The sequence below is a fragment of the Aegilops tauschii genome, chromosome 7 (assembly GCF_002575655.3).
Source record: "Aegilops tauschii subsp. strangulata cultivar AL8/78 chromosome 7, Aet v6.0, whole genome shotgun sequence".
In the NCBI taxonomy this organism is placed as follows: Eukaryota; Viridiplantae; Streptophyta; class Magnoliopsida; order Poales; family Poaceae; genus Aegilops; species Aegilops tauschii.
The window spans coordinates 179,886,836-179,902,062 of record NC_053041.3 but is presented as its reverse complement, the minus strand read 5'-3'; positions in this window follow the sequence as shown (position 1 = coordinate 179,902,062).

Sequence of the window (15,227 nt, the reverse complement as noted above, 5' to 3'; positions counted from 1 at the left end):
CTGGTTCGGCTGCGGTGTGAGGCTGCCGTCGCCGCAAAATAATGGGGGTGTGGGTGAGTAGAGGGATGCCCTGGCCAGTGGTGGGAGTAGTAGGGGCGGTGAGGCCTGCACGGGAGGCGGGAGCAGGCGGTCCCACCGGCGTTGGATTTGGCGGCTGGAGCAAGAAGATCAAAGATTGAAGAAACACGACGGCCGTTGGATTGACATCCAACGGTTACGTCTGCTAGAATCGTTTGTTGACGTATATAATAACTAAAAAAATCTTGCATACGCGTCAACTTAATAGGCCCATAAGGTAGACCATTCCCTCTTTTTTAATAATTTATATATAGCTCACTGCGACTTCTTATGCAATGTAATAAAAAAATTTGGTTGCAGACCATATTTCTGTGGGTTCCAAAATATTTTTTAATAACGAAATGTCGAGTGAGATTTAAAGTACTTTGAAGATATATTTAAATTAGGTTAATGCCCAGTGAAATAGGAATATGAAAATGTGAAAAAATTCAGAAATTATAAAGTAATTGCCAATTTGTCATCTGTTTTTATATTTACAACCCATTTCATATTACTTTCAAGATTTGTAGGCGTCTTGAAAGAGTGGCAGCCCATCAGGGCGTAGAAAAATAAGTAGGCCTGGATTGGGTATTCTTAGAAAAAAATAAACTGGGCTCATTTTCACAAAGAAAAAAATAGCTGGGCTGGTCACATGGTGAACATAAAATATAAACCTGGGCTAGACGGGCCACAGCCCAGTTCAAACCCTGCTCCGTCTCAACAATAACAAAAAAAATACTGCTCGAGCTGCTACGTACCAGGTGTCAGCCGATCTTGTGTTGTTCTCTTGTCTATTGACTATATACACTCACAATGTCGTGGGTCCCAGATGTCAGGAAAACACTAGGAGGAAGCATTTTATTTTTCCATACACTGACATGGTGGGCCCTAATGTCATCCTCTCCACGTACTTCTACTGATTCCTGTTGTTTGTTGACCATGTTGACAACGTGAGAGAGTGGCACCGCGGCGAGCGCACCAAAGCGCGCAGAGGACGACGGCGAGACCTCGGACGTCGGCGTTAACGATTTAGGAGACGGTGGGGCGGCGATGCGTGAGCTGAGGCGCAGCCATCCGTGGGAGGCGGAAGCTGGCGGCCCCGTCGGCACTGGTTTGGTTTTGGCGGCTGGAGGAAGACAGGACTGAAGAAACACGACAGACTGTAAAAGCAGCAGGAGTACTTAACAACCTTAACTGAAACCAGCAGGGGCACTTAACAACCATAGCTGAAAGCAGTATGAGTACTTATACAGGTTCAACCGTACAAAACATGCCTCGAACAGTGCTACTTTGCCTACAGTTAACCAAGGGTAAGGCTGCCAAGCCCCAGGACAAGGCCCAGCCACCACCCCGCGCATCCACAACCTTCTGAAAGTGGCTTCATCTTGCAATGTGGTCAATAAACAGGATATTCTCTTTAGATCCATGGAAAAGCAGGAACATAATCTTCTGTCCTATTCTCCAAGATGGACGGGCCTTCATTATTTGAGACCACCCATGAATAAGTATCTTTTCACCTCCAAGGGGAATGGAGTAGGTCGACATAAACATCATGTTGTGACCAAGCGCAAGTCTGACCCGAGCATGGTCAGGCATCTGTATAGGAACAATAGAACTGGGTAGTTTATATTTCAAGAAGATCACAGCTGTAAAACTGTGTATACGCAATAGTTTATGAACAACATATTTAACCGAAAATAGCTCGTACCATGAGTTTCTCGACACAGTTGGACCTGTTCAACGAGTGCAGCAGCGGCACACATATCCCACGTGGCCTTCCACCATTGAAACGCCCCACCAGGACCTCAAGACGATCAATAAAGTGTAGGAACTTGTGGATGTCGTCCCAGTCAACTTCAGTGCCATCAGTAACAACCGAGTTGTTACAGAACAACAAACGAGCAGCCTGCTTAACTCTGAAAAAACCTACACGTGCCACCAATTATAAGAAAATATTAGTTAGAAGTAGCATCTTCGTGAGAGATTCGTTGCTACTTCTAAAGTTAACTTGTGATCAGTTAGACATAATAGGTGGATTAAGAAGTAATCGAGGCAACAAGCAAGAACCAGATACAAAACTAACATGGATGAACAATTGGAACGACGTCGGGGTGGAAGATCGCAGTGAAGATGAGACCAGGTTCTGCTATTTCCATCAACATTCGTGCGCCAACTTTTAGTCTGTAACACTTGAGAAAGTTTATCCAAGTTCGGCCATAAAAAAAGCAGCGATCTTCTTGGTTCATGAACCCAACTCGAAACTTATATCCATGGCTTGTCTTCACTGTTACCATTAAACTGGTGTATTCAGTTATGGCAAGGCCGAGCATCTTGAGTACATGTGTTCTGGCAGAGCAAGGAATGCACTGCAGGAAAAATAAAATGAGAACACAATGTATACCCTATATCCAAATCTAGAAATACTTTCCTCCTTCCCGTCAGTGTTGACCATGCTAGTAGTACCTTTTATCCAAATATAGCAATCCAAATTTCCAAATTAGTCGACCTCATGTTCAAAAAACCTCACCCTCCCGGATAGAAAAGAGGATTCTAGGAACATACTGTGCATGTTTGAAAATCCTGTGTTAGGATGAGAAGGAACAAGTGTGGAGTCTCGTCGAGGGCGCAGAAACCTATAGGGTCCTCGCACTTTGGGCACTGCAAATGAAACACAGTAGATTCAGTAGGAAGAAAAATGCATCAACGGCGGCGACTGCCATCCTAGGAGTACCCGCAACCAAGGGACTTGGATTTATCGGGGATGGATGAAGAATTCGTACCAGGTTCTCCATGAGAAATCCCTATGCAATCGCCGAGCGGGGGTTTTCTCTGAACAAGCAGACAAGGGAGAAGGGATTCAGGCCGAGTGAAATATTGCCGCTTCGTCCGTCCAGGTTACTGCTAAAGCTGGAAAGGTGGGGGGTTTTGTGATTTGATGGCTCATTGGGCATTAATGCAGCGCTACGACCGGGGTGTGTCTACCGTGCAGTTGTGCACTCTAATTTGGTGCATATGGCATGTGGACCCCATTGCCGGATGCCCGGCATATCAGCGCAAGGAACTAGAAAGACAGGAGTAAGTAGTTATTACACATAAATATATTTTTGACAGAGAGATATTCCCTTTGTAAAGAAATATAAAGATATTTTATATCACAACTTTATACATAAGAAAAATAAAGGTGGAATATATATAACGTATATGACTATAAAAAACAGAGTTTTTTTAACACGGTATAGACGAGTTGGTGATGATGGTGTGCCTGTCATCCTTCAATATAGGTCGTCCGCTTTATATCTGACGGATAGGAAGGAAACTATGGCAATTTTGCAAAAAGGTACCCACACACCTCTCCGCATTTGCAAATAAGGCCTTCCCTCGTTCATCCTTTTCTCTCACAAGATATAATACTCATATAAATGCATCTTGATGTTACGTGCAACACACGGGCATTATGGGGGTTCAGCTGAGAAATACTCAGACAGGCTCACGGTTCTGGACTTTGGGCCATAGGCCGGTGGGCCTGCATGTTTGGGGGCCCATGTGTTCTACCTCAGCGCTTTTCATATTGCAAGCGGTCTGTATGGCGCTGGTTTTAGATGCTGTCGCAAGGCGAATACACAAAATTGAATAAAGCACAGCAACTATTGGAATGAAATCAAACGACAGTTCCTAACCAGCAACCAGATTTGCAATTCTATCAATGATATTGTCATACTACTTATACACACATGACACTTGTTTCACCATGCCAGAGTATTACATCAAAATCTCTCGGCGGATAGATCAGTTTGGTAGTACTGAAGAATTTCAAAGTTGATTTGCACCAGCTCTCCTTGCCGAGAAAGATCGATTTTGACATCATCCCCTACCGCAAGATATGATTTAGATTTGAACCTTGACCATCCTTTAGCATCAATCATCATGCGACCATCCTTTGTACTTACGGTATATTGAGCAGGTTCATTCACACCAAGGCTGCGCATGGTAAGAGAAACTTGGCCGCTGTCGCCCGGATTGTTTAACGACTCCCTCGTTGCTCTAGGAATTCTCTGTTTGCAAACAAGAAGACATACCCAAACAGTTAGATCAACATAGTGAATCATGCGAAACAACACGGAAATAAAAAAGAAGGAAACACTTGGGCGGCCAATGCTTACGAAGAAGGTGGACATGTCGGTTTTTGTACGGACTTTGGTATATAAAGTGCGAACTGTAGCCCAGTCTGTTGCCGGTGCAACTGCTCGTTCAGTTGCCGCTGCACGGCCCGGAGCAGATGCAAGTGCAAGTGTTGGTGCAGGTGCCGAAGCCGCTGCTGCTGCCGGAGATGGTGCTCCTTGTAGAGCTGGTGTCGGTGTCGATGCCCGATCCTCCGGTAGATCAGCCTGATCCGCTGACGTGGTCGGTGCCCAATCCTCAGCTGTATCAGACTGAGCTGCTCCCGCTGTCAGTGCTAGAGCAACTGTCGGTGCTCGATCCGTTGCTGAAGGTGGTACCGATGTGCGAGACAGCGGCGATCGTGTCTGGTCTGCTATGATCAGCTTTCTAACTTGACTAGGCTTCGTGACCTTGATCCATTTTTCTTCATTTCTTTTAAACGCGAGAAGGGCTAATTGTGGCGTTTTTGTTAAACCAAACTGTAGTTCATCATAGGGATTCAGCTTGTACTCAAACAACAGACTGACCCAATTTTTTCCAGTAATATAAGTGATGGACAGTGCCTTCGTTACTGACACGACATAAGAAGTGAAACCTGCAAAAATAGCCATCATAGAGCAAACCAAACGATTTATTCTGTGATGAATGTCACATGGCAAAACCTGCATCGTAAAATTGCAGGAAAAGAAAGAAAACATGACATTAATCAATAAGATTTAGACAGTAAATCAATAAGATTTACTTGATGTGACACGAGTGAATCCTTACCAGGAAATCACTATGTTGAAGTACTAAACAGAAGATTGATCGTCCAACTACGGGTGGCATGCAGGGGCCCCGCCTACTCCCACAAGCAGGACAGTCCAAAGGTCGTGACAAATCGTATGGACCGAACATCCATGGGACTAGAAATCCTGGTGGGTGCTATAAACCCTGCAATGCATATAGATATTGGAGTGTAACCATAATTGATAAACCGTCCTCACAAAAAAGATGATCTGGATACTTCAAAATATACAGACTGAATTGAGTGGACAGACATTAACATAGACCATTCTCAGGACTGACCACACACCAAAAGCAGTAGTACTAATAAACAATACAAGGTTCACAAACACAAATCTACTGAACAATAGTACTTACTACAGACAAGCAAAGTTGCACTAATTAAACTCTGCAGACTATTTCTTGCCACCGACCTACGGGATGAACCCCGCATAACTGACTAGGCCATGGACTTTGTGAGAGATGTCTACATGCACCATCACCATCTTGTCAACCTTGGAGAACCTAACAGAGTGGTCTTTCCACTCATACACATGATCATGAAGACATGCCGCATCAGATTTGTTGGGAAGCTTTACAAGAACCACACCCTTCGTAATCGAAGGCACAGCCAGGAAATTGTTGTGGTCAAGTACAACCTCGAGAACACGCCTAACAACAATGCTACAGGAAAACACTAGTTTAGGACACGTGGCGACAAGGACACAGCAGCTGGATAGTTTAGCAGTAGAACTCATCCTCAGGTCTTCCAGTTCACACGGCATGACTTTGAGAACTTCATCTCCACCGCGGACCTGGTTCTAATTCAAACAGAAACCATATTTTATTACTACCTCCGTTCAGAAATATAAGATGATTTTCGATATTATACTCTGTATATGACTACGTATACGCACAGAAATGAGTGAACAAAGACACTAGAACATGTCTTCAAAGGCATGAGAGCAGAGGGATCACTTGCAATATCCATAACACAAGTTACTAAGGCAAATATACCCTCTTCAAAGGCATGAGAGCAGAGGGATTACTTGCAATATCCATAACACAAGTTACTAAGGCAAATATACCCTCTTCAAAGGTAGCATTGATGTTCATAAAGTACTCCCTCCGTACCAAAATTCTTGTCTTAGATTTGTCTAGATACGGATGTATCAAGTCACATTTTAGTATTAGATACATCCGTATCTAGACAAATCTAAGACAAGAAATTTGGGACAGAGGGAGTAGTTGAAAGTAATCTATAAGAAATCAGTGTCAACCTCTCGCATGTTTTGGTCAAAAGAGGAATTTAGAACCGTCATTTGGCACACAAAAATCACATGCAAGATCACCCAGAAAGTTGTACTACTAGTACTAGTACTGCGTGTTAGATGAAAAAAAACGATCAAGATCGAGAAAAAGATCGTCAAGAAGAGATATTACCTGGACTTGCTTAATGAGGGATCCCGGAGAGGGGGGCTTGGACAGGGCGATGGCTTTGAGCTTGTCTGTGGTAGTCTCGGCGGGGTGCTTGTGCTTCTTCATACCATGAGCCTTAACGGTTTTGGCCAGAGCCATAGACATCACTTCGGCCGGTGCTCCAGCGTCCATCAAGAAACTGTCAAATAGAAATAAAAGAAAAGAAACCATAATCACAAACCCAAAAGAAGAAAAGAGAGGGAGTTATAGGAACAGTCTCGGGGTTGCAAGACCGGTCCTTGGCCATAATCAACAGCATTGATGCGCTCACCTTTCCTTCTTTGGGAGAGAAGAACAATGGCAGAAGCAGGTCGGGGTTTTCTTGAAGAAATGAGGAACAAGATGAGGGAGAACTGAGGGTTGGGTAGAGAGGAAGCTGAGAGAGAAGAGTGAAATGATGGTTGCTTCGTCCGTCCAACTTACTGCTGGAAAGGAGGGGGTTTTGTGATTTGACGGCTCATTGGGCATTACTACGGCACTTCGATCGGGGTAGTCTACCGTCACTCTACTACGGAGTAATTTAGTGCATGGCTGGTGGACACCGATGTTGGCTGTCCCACACATCGGCGAAAGTGGGTAATTTAGTGCATGGATGGAGGAGGATCCACACGGTAGAGCGTGTCCACTGTTTTTCTGAAGAAAAAAATGATTACAGCAAGCGTTTTCACTCTTACGACGGAGGAGTGTGAAACACGGCAGCCACTTGAACATACACAGTGCTCCTACTACTAGGCATGTGCAGTGGTTCATACGTCAGTACTACATAATCTTGTTGCTAGTGTAGTAAGATATGTCGACAACAAATGATGTTGTGCGCATGTCAACTATATGAACAGTAATGTAGTAACATAGTACCGCTTTCTCGACTGTCCGGTCAAGAATGAACGGTGAGATCAATGTTAACAGAACTAGGTCTACAGCGCACGGAGAGTACGGTGCTACAGTACTCCATGAAACATGAACCATATGAAGCACGAATAGTTTTAGGCAGGGTGTATGAAGGGTGCACGGGATGGGAGCAAAAGTTCCCTTCTCGACCCACTTTTGCGTGTTTGGCAGAGTGCATGAAGGGTGCATGAGTCCACACTAGTAGGTTAACACAAATACACGAAGAGGAAACAACTGCTCCGTCTAGGTGTGCAAGTCATCTTACGTTGTGCACTGCGACCAAGGCAGAGAGGAAAACGAGAAAACTTAATGTCTTTTTGCTAATTAATAGCATTGCATGCAATGAGCTAACCACTACATGTCATGTTTATTAGTCTCAAGTCATTGAAAGCATGCACGGCCCACGTCTCTTATTGGTTGATATGTCACAAAACAAGAAATGGGGAGGGAGTTAATGTACCGTGCCTAAGTGTTTTGGGATTATTTGGTTTTCGTAAGGTGACTTGCACATTATATTGAGATGAGAATGCAACCAAACACACCCACACGCTTTGTGCTACAGTGACTGATCTGCACCGTCTGAGTTTGATCCAACGGTCATGTTGCGCCGAGACATGGACATGCCCATGCAGAGGGCGCCTAAACACCACCGAAGTCCCTCTACTTCTCGAGGCGCACGACGTTGGTGATGCAGGGGCGAAACGGCTGAAAGGCAATGCAATCTACGGGAAGGCGGAGGGAGCCAGCCGAGGAGCAGGGAATCTTTTGGTTTTCACCATGGTAAAACACCAGTCGACGACTTCTCACACCAGGGAGCAGTGGGTTTTACAGGCGGAGTCATCGTGACTAATTGCTGCCGCGCCTGCTCCCGTCAATCAAAAAATTAAATATCCTGCCACGCCTGCTCCCGTCAATCAAAAAATTAAAAATCCTGCCACACTCAAACACCAGAGCAACGCCGCGGTGGATATTTAAATTTACCTACCGGCAAGTAGGTAAAAAAGGGGTGAGAAAACAAATGTGGCGGCGGCCTAGCTAATCGGTCGAACTAGCCCAACTAGCTAGCCACCGTGCTTCACTGATGTACTCGGCGGGAAAAGTGGTCTTTTGTGATTTGACGACTCATTTATTCACTTGCTTTGGCGAAAACGCGCGGTAGGGCATCCCATGTCAGGAAGAATATATGCATGCACCACCCGGGAGGACCCCGAAACCGCAAGGTAGGGTGTGCCATGTCTCGGCATGGAGGAAAAATGTGCGTGTAAAAATTTACTGTATCAGACGTAGTACCTATGGTTCGACCTCGGGACCCAGCCAGTCGGTCGAAAACACCCCACTAGCCACACAGCTTCATCATGCTAACATGGCACGGAGGATAGGTGTGGTTAGCTCCGTCTCGACCAGCCACAACGTCTCTTGTTCTAGGCGATTCTTCTATTTTCCAAGCTTTTTTTAGTTGTAATAACACCACGGCAAGCTAGCGCCGCTCTTCGTGTGTGCCCGTGCAAAGGTTAGACGATGGAGAGAAGAGAGAGATCGCAGACCTGGGACCCACCAGTAAGTGAGTCAACGGTCATGCATGTGTAGACGAGGCACTCCCTCTACTCTACTCAACGTAATATTGTATAAAATCAAGTTATGGGACAAACCAACAACCGTTGTTGTTTTAGGCTATCGACTTACGCTTTGTAGTCCAGGTTGCCAGTTCGAATATCATCTTTCAGATTTGTTAGTTTTAGGTCCAAATTTGATTAATGACAAGTGGGACCCCCGTGTGTTGTTCCGATATTTCAGTGTAGGATGGTTTTTTTGAACAAACACTTTGCGCGGTTAGACAAGTAATGGCATAAGTTACATGTATTTTGCAAGTTTACGAACAAAAATGACAGCGGCATAGAATATCACATCCACCCCGCAGCTTAGATGCTATGGTGATACGAGTTTTTACACCGTTGGAAGTGAGATCCAATGAGTTGGGAGTAGTCCTTGTAATTATGCGCAATTTCCAAACTCTCCAAAGGTTTTTTTGCAAATAAAACATTCAGGCCTCGTGTGTGCCGGTGCATCTTGGATCCAACGGCTCCCCGTTGCTCATATTAGGTGCTCCCCGTAGCTTAATTACCCGCTACGGTGATATGAGCATCTAGGTCGTATGATCAGTGATTAGATGGCACATGCGTAGTACTTGTACTTTCTACGCAATTCCCAAACTCTCTCAGCCGTATATTGCAAAAACATTCAAACCTCCTACTGTGGGCCGTTAGATCTCCATGAACTCGTATCACCATAGAATCTACGGTGCGGGAGCACCTCATATTCTCCCGTGCGAGAAAACATAAGGTGCTCTCGCAGCTTGGATGCTACGATGATACGAGCTTCGAGGTTGTTTGATTTGAGATCCAATGGCATCTGATCAGTCTTTGTGCTTGTAAGCAGTGGCCGAACTCTTTGGGGGCTTTTCTAAAAAAAACCATTCGAACCACCGAGGAGGCGTTGGGTCACAAATCCAACGTCTCTGAAGAGCTTGTATCACCAAAGCATCTAAGGTGTGGTACCACATGATATTCTTACATACAGGAGAATGTGATGTCCTCCTTCATCTTAGATGCTATGGTGATACGAGCTTCGAGGTCATTGGATATGGGATCCAAGGGCATCTGAGTAGTTTTTGTACAAATTGTGTGCAATTCTCAAACTCATCAAGGTTTCCTGTAAAAATATTAAGACATCATGTGAGCTGCTATATCTCAGATCTACAAGCTCCAAGCAACTCGTATCGGCATATAGCATCTAAGGTATGGGTGCACATGATATTCTCCCGGGGAGGAGGGGTGGGGGGTGCACAACCAATCGGTGGTTTGGAGGGTGGGGACAAATATAATCTAAACAACCCTAAACAGAGCTTCACAATTTTATCTAAGGTCGAGGGGGTGACCCCCGACAATCATAGCTCCGCCTAATTAGACACAACATTTGCATGTACTGTAGTACTAGACTTAATATTCATGTTCGTTTTAAATATTGAATTGAGGACCATGCATGTCTTACATTTTACTCCCTTCGTTCCTAAATATTAGTATTTTTAGAGATTTCAAGTGGACTGGCACATACGGATTTATATAGACATATTTTAGAGTGTAGATTCACTCATTTTGCTCCATATGTAGTCGCTTGTTGAAATCTCTAAAAGATTAATATTTAGGAACAGAAGGAGTATTTTTGAATTCGTGTCATACATGCATGGTTTGGAAAAATAGATGCACTATACTTATTGGTTTGTTGTTGTGTTCGTGTGTGGGTGTCTCTCTCTCTCTGTATGTGTGTGTGTGTGTGTGGTCATATGCTTGATACATACAAAGTTTTCTCACCTCCATATTGTTCATCTTTAAATTTGAATTTGCATTGAAAAAATTAGCAGGGATACCATGAAATGTGAAATCCACGTTGAGATCACTATATCACAATCTCACTCTAATTCAACAACTCGTCATAAATCAATTACCATGTTGAGATTAGTATTTGCAAGGAAAATACGGGCATTGTAATACACATAGATTTGTTCGGCAACTTAAAAGGTTCCTTTCGTATTCTCGAATGGTAAGACCCAATGGCGTACAAGCCAGACCTTGGCTCGTGTTCATCCTAAAAAAATAAAAAAATAAAAAACCGGGCTCGTGTCCTTCTGGTGGCGTGCGTGGTACGCACATTAGGCAACCCCAACCAGTCGAGCCTCCGCGTTTCGAGTCGAAATATCTGGCCGCCAGAATTCCAGCCCTAGGAAATTCCCCTCATGTCTCCGGTCCATAATGACTACCGATGAACAACAGAGGGATGCTTTAGTAACTAGACAACATTGTGTTAAAAAAGTAACTAGACAACGTTACCTACCGTGCCGAGCACGGTTCAATTCCCTCGGTCGCCGCTCGCCAAGGTCACCCATCAACTGCATTGCCTAGTACTACTACTACACGAGGATGAGCACAGAATTGAGCCTGTTTGTTCGCGCCTAGTACTTGAGTTAATATATCAGGCAATGCACTGGTACAGAGGGATTATCCTTTTGCCCTGCATATATAACTTGTCTGAGGTCTAACTAAGCAAAATGTTTGACCAAATCCTTTCTTAAGAAATACAACAGGACAGATGTACGGCTTGAAAATTTATTGCATGCTGCAGGTTATGATATTGTTTCGAATCCTGGATCTTAAATTTCAGAAAATCCAAAAGTGACCATATATTCTTGAAACTGAGCATGGTCACGTGATATGGCACAAATATTACTTCGTAATTTTTTCTTTAATTTGAGACAAGCTGCTTATGAAAAGTTGCACAAATGAAGAGCCAAGGTATTTTAGAACAAAGGCCTGTCACGTTAAGGCGAACGCTTACACTATTGAAACCGTGGGCGTTTTCGCGCCGCCACGAGTCCCGCTTCTCATTGGCAGGTGCCGTCCGAGCAAGCGTGTGAGTCGACGGGAGGCGTGCGAGCAGACCGCTGCGCCGGCTGACAGGGAGGCGTGCGAGCAGACCGCTATGCAGGCTCACCGGGAGGCGAACCCTTTGACCAGGCTCCGCCGCCCACCTTCGTCCCAACTGCTCCCACTTTTAATGTCGCTGGCGCTGCAGTTTAAAATCAACCCCGCACTACCCGGTATCGCTAGAATCTTCTCTCTTCCTCTCCGATTCTCGTGTCGTCTACCTCCAACCAGCCTGACCTAAACGTACGCCATGCCGCATCACACTGGTCTGCCCTTAGTCTTCCAGTTTCCTGCGGAAGACACCCAGCCGGAGTCTGAAGAACATAAGGCGGTTTGGGACGAGCTTGAACTGGCCTTGCGGAAGACGCCGCGCCTGTCCCCGCTCCCGTTCCGGCTCTCGTCGCCCCGACTGCGCCAGCGCCCATCCCCGTGGCATTGATGGGCTGGGAGCCGCACATTGTCGCCGAGCTTGATGCCACGGGGTTCCACGAGGTCCCCGCCGACTTTCACGCGCCTGTGCACCTGCCAGCGCATGCGCCTGCGCGTGCACTGACGCGCACGCCCGTGCCAGTGCCCGTGCACCTGCCAGCACATGCGCCTGCGCGTGCACTAACATGCGTGCCCGTGTCGGTGCCCGTGCACACGATTGTCTCCGCCGCGCCGTTGACAGCGCCTGTCTCCGCGCAGGTGCCAGTGCCCCCCTCAGTGGCATGGATGGCCGCCGTCGACCGCTTCCTTGCACCAACGCCAGTCGCCTCCTCCCACTAGTTGACTCGCTCCTGGAGACCGAAGTCCAGAACATTGTGGCCTTCCTTGAAGCTAGGGCCAACGTCCAGGAGTACGCCAACAACGGCGCAAGACGCCACCGTCGTCGTCGGTCAGTGGCCCGACGACAGACAGAGCACGGCAGAGGAGCCGCTTCCCACTGCAAGACGCCCCCGCCGCCGCCGCGTAATCTAAATTTGCCATGAAAAACGTTCGGATTGCCATGCTTAAAATCCGAACGTTTATCATTCCGTTTATTTTATATCGATCGTCGTATAATTTAATGTTCTGCTAGAGCCGTATCAAATTAAATATAAAACGTCGTCAAGCCACATCTATTCCTTGTCATCCAAAGACCTAGACTGCTTCAATGTCGAGTGCTCAACACATTTAGCATGCAGTTAATTTCATGCCAAAAATAGTGCTAATCACATAATAACACGCAAATAATATCCAACTTAATATCCGCATGCACTTAATATACTTCCAAATTAACGTGCATTGCACGTACACACTGACTAGTGCTGCTAGCACGTGAAACTGGTGCCGTAACTTATGAATGCGTCCAGATATGGTCAACGGCAACATCGCCCGCGAGTTCTTCGTGTTTGCTCATGCATCTAAACGCAGAAGAGGAGGAGAGAGAGAGAGAGAGCACACATGGAACCCACCAGTAAGTGAAGGCGAATAGTACTAAAAATAATATTACATGTTATCAATTAAACAGGCTGTGGTAATATAAAAACATTATGTGAACAAAGGGAGGTACAACAAACATTGTTGTTCTACGTATGTTGTCTATTGACGTGCGGCTTCAAGGCCCTGGTCGCATGTTCGATCCTCGTCCTTTATTTTTTAATTTGTATATGGGTCCAAATTTGTTTCATGACATGTGGGCCCCTCGGTGTGTAGTTTGTAGCACTTTAATTTGTGGGTCAAAATTTGTTCCATTCCAAGTGGACTATCGGTGTGTAGTTTTGTAGCTTATTTATAATAATTAAAGAGAACAACATAGTTTTTTTGCAATAATACCATGATGCGACGTTCAAGGCGAGAAAGGACGTGTGAGAGAGCGATGACCGAGCTAGAGGGAAATCAACTAGGGGAGTTGCGGGGGTTGCAACGGTGTTTCGAGTAATTGTGGGCCGAATGCTACGAAAATATAATCTAAACCGACCGGAATAAATGCCTACACAAACAATCCAAGGTTGGAGTGCCCCTCACAATGTAAATAGCTTCGCCTTTACGAGGGATGGAGAGGTAGCTTCAATGTGTGGAAGATACGGCGTGAGAAAGCGAGGTCAATCGAGAGACATATAGATAGAGAGACAAATTGAGTGTGGTCCGACATTCATGGAACAAATATATATGCTCTGGAGAGATATTGTCCGATTGAGCTTTTGGCAACGGTGAGGGCTATAAGATAGAGCTTGAGAGATGATCCGGTCACAGACGTGTAGATATATTTTGTGCGTGGGAGGAAGCAAGGTCGATCGATCACATAGGGTCGCCCGTGCGATCGAAAGAGTGAGACGGGTTGGAGAGAGTGACCTAGATAGACAATGTGCGTGAGAGAGTATACAATGTGAATAAGTCGAATTGGGCTCAAACATGGTGATATATCGTTTTTGTCCGGGAAAGAGCGAGGTCAATCAAGACATACAAAGAGAGAGAGAGAGAGAGAGAGAGAGAGAGGGAGAGAGAGAGAGAGCGAGTGTGGCCCGCCATGAGGTCGAAAGAGTGGGGGCGGCTTCGATGGACTGACCTAGATAGACAATCTGTGTGAGAGAGTATAGAGTGTGTTGATCAAGGCCCGAACAGGGAGATATATCATTTGTGTGTGAAATAAAACGAGGTTAAACGAGACTCAGATAAAGAGAGTGAGATTGAGCGAGTGTGGCCCGCCGTGCGGAAGAAAGAGTGAGACAGTCTCGAGGGAGTGACCTAGATAGACAACGTGCGTGCGTGCGCACAAGAGGTTGCGGGGCTAGATAGGCAATGCATGTATTTAGCGCGAGAGGGTGAGAGGGAGAGGGAGAGAGAGAGAGCTCGGCATGGGGTGCAATGGCGGGTGTGTGAGGTAAATACATTTTGTAACAGAGTGGAAAAAGGGGGTTGTGTAGTTGAGAGAGTTAGAGATCGAAACATGGAGAGAAAGAATGGATGTGTGTTGGAAACCGATAGCTTCCTAAGGTGGTCAGGAGGGGAAGATTGATCGATACAGGAAGTATGTAGCGTGTGTGCGGGGGGGGGGGGGGGGCTAAAAACAACATTTGAATGTAGATAGTACGAGACTTAATATTGATGTTTCAATTCGGTGTACATTGTAAGATTTGAACTGAGGACCATGCATATCGGTAATTATTTCGAATTCGTGCCATACTATGTTTTGAAAAGTTGACATTGACTCGATTTGTTGTGCTATTTTGTAGGTCATATGTTTGAATCCATCCAAAAGTTTTCTCACTACCATGGTGTTCATCATATACATATGAATTTGTATTAGAAAAGTAGCGTGGATACAGTGAAATGTGAAATCCACGTTAGAATTGGACATCGCTATGTGACACACACTCTAATTCAAATAACTAATTATGTGACACACACTCTAATCCACGTTAGCGTGGATAACGTTTC